Consider the following 7,883-nt stretch of genomic DNA (forward strand, 5'->3'; position numbering starts at 1 on the left):
TGACGAAATTTTATTGACAGGAATTTCCTTACAATCTCGTCCTGAATTTTGCCCAAAACAGGCAAACTGCAATGAATAGCGTTCACCAATCAAGTCTAGAAGATACCGAAAATTTGTAAATGTAATTTGATGCCTTATCCTTGACTTGAAAATAATTCTTGTCTTCTTGGTTGTGGTATTTTCTTCTTCAAGAATTATCTGATTTCGAAATGAATTAACAGGGTTTTCCACTTTTGGATTATGCTGTCGTGACAATGCATCGGTAACAAGATTATCTTTACCGGGTTTATAATGAAATTGAGGTGAAAACTCTTCCAAAAATGCTTGCCAGCGTTTTATTTTCGTGTTTGGATTCTTATCCGAGACAGCGAAGATCAAAGGATGATGATCGGTAAAAATATTCAGCTGTTTACTCCGTACCAATAGTTTCGCAGCTTCTGAAGTGCCCACGCTATCGCTAAAAGCTCTCTTTCATTGGTAGCATAATTCTCTTCTGCTGTCGATAACGTTGTGGAAATCATCGTTATCGGCCTATTGCCTTGAGATAATACCGCCCCAATAGCGTGTGCTGAGGCGTCAGTTGTTAAGTCAAATGGTTTATTGTGATCAGGATTAACTTTTTCGAAAGCCATCAACGCGTCGTTGTCCAACTCAATTCTAACATTTTTTGATTGATTCGTTCTCACATGACCATTTTCTCCCGTTAAGTATCTTGTGAGAGGCTTTAATATTGAGACATAATCTTTAATAAACTTCCTATAGTAACCAGATAACCCCAAAAATGCTCGTAAACCACGAATAGTGCTGGGTGTTTTATAATTCAGAATGCCATTGACTTTATCAGGACATGTTTTTATCCCTTCCTTCGAAACAATAAATCCACAGAATTCCACGTGTTCCCTAAGAAATTTGTATTCTTCCATTGAAACTCACATGTTGGATTAGTAAAGTTTCGTTCAATTTTTTTCGATGTCTCTGTAATGATCCTATTTATTGCTTGAGAATATAATTACATCATCGATATAAACATGACAGCGTTTTCCTATTTCATCTCTAAGAACGTCATCAATTGCCCTTTGGAAAATTGTCCGCACATTTTTCAGCCCGAAAGGAAGTCTACAAAATTCGTACTTCCCATTGTTTACAGAGAAGGCAGTCTCTTCCCTGTCCTTCTCCGTTAACTTAATTTGGTGGAACCCTGATTTTAAGTCGCGTGTTGTGAAAAATGCTGATTTCCCCACGTTAGTTAAAATAACTGAAGTATCTGGAATAGGATACCTGTCCGAAACTGTTTTGACGTTCAGTTTCCTAAAAACAACTGTCATCTTCATCGTTTTCGTCCCGTTCTCGTCTATCCCTTTTTTATCGACAACACGACATCTTTTTCCTCCCGTTCTCGTCTATCCCTTTTGTATCGGCAACCCATATAGGATTATTATAAGGAGATCGAGAAAACCGAATTATTCCATCTCCTAGTAAATCTTTAAGTTCCTGATTTATAAATTTTGAAGCGGCTATCGGGTAAGGGTATGACTTTGAATAAATCGGTTCGTTATCGACTGTCCTAGTGGTGGCTACTATATTAGTGTTAAACAGCAAAGCATTACTGCTGCTAATGCACCTGATGCCAGTTGATGGGAAAATGCTGATGCTGACTATTCCCGCGCTTACTGGCTGGCGTGGAGCAGTACCACGAACGAATGTGTTAACCTATATGCTAGAGGGGTTTTGGCCACAAGGCTGACAACCTGGCTCCATAAAGGAGTCTCTGTCACGGAAGCTGTAACTAATCCTCGGACAAATAACTCACAACGACAATGCCCTGTCAAATGTGTAAAGAAAAATAATATAAAGCTATATACATACATATATGGAATGTGCGATCCTTTTACCAAACCAAGGCTCTACAACTTTTAGCAAAAGCAGTAGGACAATAAAAAGCTTGAAAAACCCATTCATAACGATAAAAATAGAAAGTGTACCAAACACTTTTTTCCTGTCAAAATTGTAAAATACCTTCGTTGACTTTACCAACGACTGTCTGAAGTCTACAGATCTTGAGCGTATTAATCCCACAAAACCTATCATTATTTCAAGGTAATTTTCATTTTCAAATGATTAGTTTGGTTATTGTAAGGCTTTAGGTTAGCTTTTTGGAATTAGTTGGATAATCACCTTTTCTTGTCGAGCAGAGGTTCTATTGCCGGACCATGAAGAAGTTCGAATAGCAATTACCCGGCTAAAGAATAACAAAGCAGCGAATTGTCACCGATGGATTGCCGGCCGTGCTATTCAAACACTTCGGCGAAGAACTGACAAGGAGCATGCATCAGCTTCTTTGTACAATATGGTCGGACGAAAGCATGCCCAATGATTGGAGTTTAAGTGTGCTCTGCTCTCACTCCTCTCTCGACGAACAAAAACAAAACTCTATAAGTAACTCAATATTCCCGTCCTGCTATATGGTGCAGAGGCATGGACGATGACAACAACTGATGAGTCGACGTTGCGAGTTTTCGAGAGAAAAGTTCTGCCGAAATGGCCGAATGGACGAAAACACTCCAGCTCTGAAAGTATTCGACGCAGTACCCGCCAAGGGAAGCAGAGGAAGAGGAAGACCTCCACTCCATTGGAAGGACCAGGTGGAGAAGGACCTGGCGTCTGTTAACTCGGCTATAACCGCGTAAGCGGTTTCCACGCCAGTAAAGAAGAAGAAGAACTTTATTTACTCTTTTCTTTTTTTATAATATCGATCACTGAGTACTTACATGAAAATATTATAGATCATTCTGATTCTGATAAATGTCCTTCGTATGGTTTCGTCTGGGTTGGTCCTATCTATATTGGGCGCCAATTAATCCTCAGCTCTATGTGCTGTTATTATTGTTTACTATTAAAACCAAATTAATTTTTTTTTGTAATATAAATTTTTTATTCAGCATTATGAGCTGTTATTAATGTCTGAATTTCATCTGAAATTAAAAATAGAAGCACTGCCTGATTTCCCTGTACTTGGCTTTCAGTAGTGTTTGTCGAATTTTAAAAATTAAATCAACGCATTTGTGTTAAATTTTGGCCAAACACTCAACAAATATCATTGGGCAAGAACCGCATTCACCTGAAATACCCACTTCGGGGAACACGCTTCGACTCAATTGAAGACATCAAAACAAATTCGACGTGAGAGCTGAAGGCATCTCGGAAAGCGCCTATGAAAAATGTTTTGACGATTGGAAGAAGCCTTGGCAGATGTGTATCGATTCAAATGAATGTTAATTTCCAGGCGATAAAATAAATTTTGATGATGATTGAAATTTTCGTTTTATTTATAAATTCCCAATACTTTCTTGACAGGGGTATATACATTATATTCGTTATTTATTTTGAAGCCAATCTGACTAACATAAATTATATTGAGGGCCTTAAAATACACGGGAAAACAAACGTCAAACAAACTACTATGATACTATACAAGAATGATAGAATACAAGATTACGACGACTGCCATTACGAAACGTCATAGTTCCGTGTTGAGAAGAACAAGAGTAAAAAAACTGTCAAATGGCTTGCAAATTGTAAACAGAAAAGTAAACACTTTTATAAATTCGCAAAATATTATTAATTCTTTCGATTTTAATGAAAAGTTTTAGTGAAGCGATTGAATATTGTTGAGTGAAAATATTTGAATCATTTCTAAAGAAATATATCGGCCTATTGATAATAAAATTGTCTATTAAGTTGTGATTCAAATGGAGAAGACGTTTCTTGTGTTGTATATAAATATATACATATATTATAAGTTCAGATGTATCAGATATATGAAATTATGATAAAAGAATTGTGAAATTATTAATTTAGTATTAAATATATCATTTCTTTTGCAAAATAACACTCATTTTTTGGCAACTTTTAAATCGACCGGAAAACTGAAAAAACTCGTTTTCGATCCTTTAATTGCATAATAATTATTACAACAAGCCACTGCACATTTCATTTTAAAAAATTAATATATTTATGCTTAGAAATTTAAAAAAATACAACAGTACACTTACACTGGTTTTCTTCATTTGAACAATTTCCACACATGCTACTCTATTTATTGTGGATGTGCCTAAAACTAATTACATATATACATATTTTCTCCCAACAATATTCTAAACATTCCACTGAAATTTTTCCTGCAAAGACGAATGAATTAATATTATTTTGGGAATTTCAAAAAGTGTTTACTTTTCTGTTTACAATTTGTATGCATTTCTATGCTTGTTCTTCTCAACGCAAAACTGTTACGTCACGAAATTGTTGAACAATGTATTTGTTTTTGTAAGAATTGTCAAGAGCTAAACCGAAAAAAACTAACTGTAAACTAGTGTCGTAATCTTGTATTCTATCATTCTTGATACTATATGTACGGCTGTGCAAATAACAGCTGGTTCGCACACTGCGCCGCCACTCCAACCGAGTGACCGACAAGAAGCTCAATTAGGCAACATTGTTCATAATCTGATCAGTCCCATTACCAATCTTGTAGTACAATAATCATAAGGGTATCTTGGTCGCTCACACAGTCTGTCCAGATCGTAAATGGGCATAATCGGACCACTGGCATTCCCACAAAACGCCATTAAACGAAAACCTATAAAGTGTCATACCTAAGCACTTAATTAAGACATAGGAATGTAATAACGGCAAGCTAAAATAAATAAATTCGCTCACGTAACTCGTATAAGAACCCCTTCCGCCAGTCTGAAATTGAATGAATTCAGATCGTAACCCTGCTCACTCCCCATATAACGATACTGTTAAGAACTACTAAAAATACAATAAATCAAAAACTAAATACGCGAGAGACATTAAATTTTACCCGCGAGATGGTATAAGAGATATTTTAAGGAGCAAGGGTCAAAACACAGTGCATGACACCCTCTCCTTTTGTTGATATCACATATCTCAGAACTTGCTCGACCAACTGCAATCATTTTAAATTTCATGTGATTCTTTCACTTTCAAGTATACAAATCAATCAAGCAATCAGGGCCAGCATGAGAAAATTTATCGCCCTAGACAAATGATAAATTCTGCGTTCTTTCTAAGCCTATTTGACATTAACAACAAAATTTATAATTAATTAATTTATAAAAGCTCCTGGTAATTATATAGGTCATTTTGTTAAAAGAAATCAAAAACAGGAACCAGTTCAACTTTCACATCACCCAAGCAAGTTTTTTTTGGCATTACGAGGTTCAACAGTTGTACAGAAAACACTCTTCAAAATGCTTCTGCTTGAATTTAATCTTCTTTGTTAAAATTTCTTTCCTCGTTAACTATGTACATATGTATGTATGTATATGTGTTTATGCTTAGTGTACATATATACTATATGTGTAAATAAGTATTATATTTTTATTGTATACGTCAGATACCAACGCATTCATATTTTACAAGTGTTTAGAATCACTGTGTGACTTAATGCATCTAACGCACTTATACACATGCGTACACACCATAGATACTCTGTTATCAGTTGCTGCTTGTGTGCATTAGTATTTGGAGTATGTATGTTTGTATATTTATATTAGTAGGTATATACTAGTTTATGAGTTTTATTCAATAGGCAATGATTTTTACATTTTTATGAGCAAGTTTCATATTACAATTTTGTTGTTTACCACTTGACATTTTGTGGACTGTATTTTCTTTTTATTTCATTTATTGTTTACATGTGCATTAGGGTGTCCGTTATTTACCAAATTGATTATTTTTGACGAGACGCCCCCTAAACTTTTAGTTTTCCATATAAAAAAAAAATATCAGACCATAAAAAGCGCTTAATTTTCATAATAAACCTTGCCCCAAACACGATACATTTCCCATTGAAATTACATGGGATTTTGCCACATTTTACGAATATTTTTTTTTCTTTGGAACTTTTTCGTTTGTAGGAATAAAAAAGTTATATTCTTGTATAGAATTGAATGCTCTACAAAAAAGTCTTGACAATTTTTCGATATACTCACTCCTTTAAAAGTTATTTAAGGTTAAGGTATTGAAAAAAAAAATAAGCCTTCATGATCAGTCAAAACAATTTGAACTCCCTAAAATGAAGTATGCCAAAGTTTACTGACAATTAAGTGGCTTTTGAATAAAGTAAGTTGTGGATTCATAAGTTATTTTTGTTTAAAAACGAAGCGTTTTTCCAAGTTATATGAAAGACAAACTCTCCGTTTTCTTGCTCTCGCTAGGTATCACGAATGAATTTTAAATATTTTTAACTTTGAGCTATCGCAGAGCACGCTGCCTATGTGTGTTAAGAAGGTTTTAACCATCGTATCAGCTGATTCAATGTAAACAAAGGCCCAGCTGATATTTGTTTTTTTTTATGTTTTATATTTATGCCTTTTTTAACTGTGGTAAATTAATAAATATTCAGCACTGAAAAATGTTATGTGGATATAAACAATCATGTAAGAAACGGGAATCAGAAAATGCAAATATTACGAAACTGAGTACAAATATTATTATTTGCGAAATTTATTTTCATAATAAATGTATAATATCGGGTAATTTTTATAATAGAAAATCTCGATCGCACAATAATCACAATCATCATCCGCTTTGAAAATCTTCTTAACCTAATTTTAAAATATTCAAATATTTTGTCAGTATTGCTTTTAAGCAGGGCTTAACAGGATTGCGTAAGATAATTTTAAACTCCTTTTTAGGAAAGAAATAGATCTACCGTATTTTATATTATGACGGTTTTGCAAATAATTTAAACTTCTTACAAAGTATATGTAACAACTAAATCTAGAACTATATAAAACTATGGTGATTTTTTAAAATAGAGAGTTGTTAATAAAATATTCTACATACACATCATTAAATGATGAAGTACTGAGGCAGGATCTTAAACGCACAATTTCCTGATCACCGGCGGACTGCTCCAACAGTCGTATACTATAGATATATGCATATGTGTGCGAGATTGTTAATGAAATATTGTACATATTTCCATAGCTAAATTCTAAAATATAGAACGTAAATAAAATTTGTAACAAAAAATTATACTTAAATTAAAGGAAAGATCGGTTCTATAATTACCTCTTAATATCTCATTGAATTTAATGTTCAAAAGAATTATTATGACTTATAAATTATGTTACAATCGTTAGTTTTTCCGGTCCACTAATTGTAAAAATTAGTTTGCCCATTAATAAGTCAATCAAAGCGTTTAAAAATATACCCCATATTTAACTGCATAATAATATTATTATTACATCGTTTTTTGTTTCGCGCAACCCGGTTCTACCTCTCCCTTACTCACCAGAGGCGCCCTGATGGTTTTATTGTGAACGTGCACTTGGGAGGTAGGAAAGTACTATGAATGGTCATTTTCGCTACTCCCTTATACCATGGTTTTAATTAGTATGAACACCGTGTTTGTATGTAGTGGATATAAGAACTATAAATGATTGACGAGGAGCAAAACCTTTTAAAAATTCAGTTTTACTCAAAAAGTATATTCCTAGGAATTGTAGATTGTACCGACTCTTCCCACTGTCTCTTAATGTTTTATTTGCTGTTTACAAGTTGTATCATGCTTCGTCCAGCTTCGAAATTTTCTCTAGAGACTCAAGAAATTGTTTCACCTTTCTATGTATTTATACAAAATAACTGATTAAAATATTTTTCCTAAATAAACACTGTAGTGTTCAACTACGACTGCTTGGTAGTACAACAACGTTTCAACCGATTTTTTTTACGGATTGAATTGATATAGATAACACCGAATTTCAACACTTCAACCAAAATTCAGTTGGTGGTTGTAACTATAAAATATATATATTATAATAAGTAGTACAATAAAAAAAATAATTATTTAA

Source organism: Bactrocera neohumeralis, unplaced genomic scaffold, assembly GCF_024586455.1.
Source record: "Bactrocera neohumeralis isolate Rockhampton unplaced genomic scaffold, APGP_CSIRO_Bneo_wtdbg2-racon-allhic-juicebox.fasta_v2 cluster11, whole genome shotgun sequence".
In the NCBI taxonomy this organism is placed as follows: Eukaryota; Metazoa; Arthropoda; class Insecta; order Diptera; family Tephritidae; genus Bactrocera; species Bactrocera neohumeralis.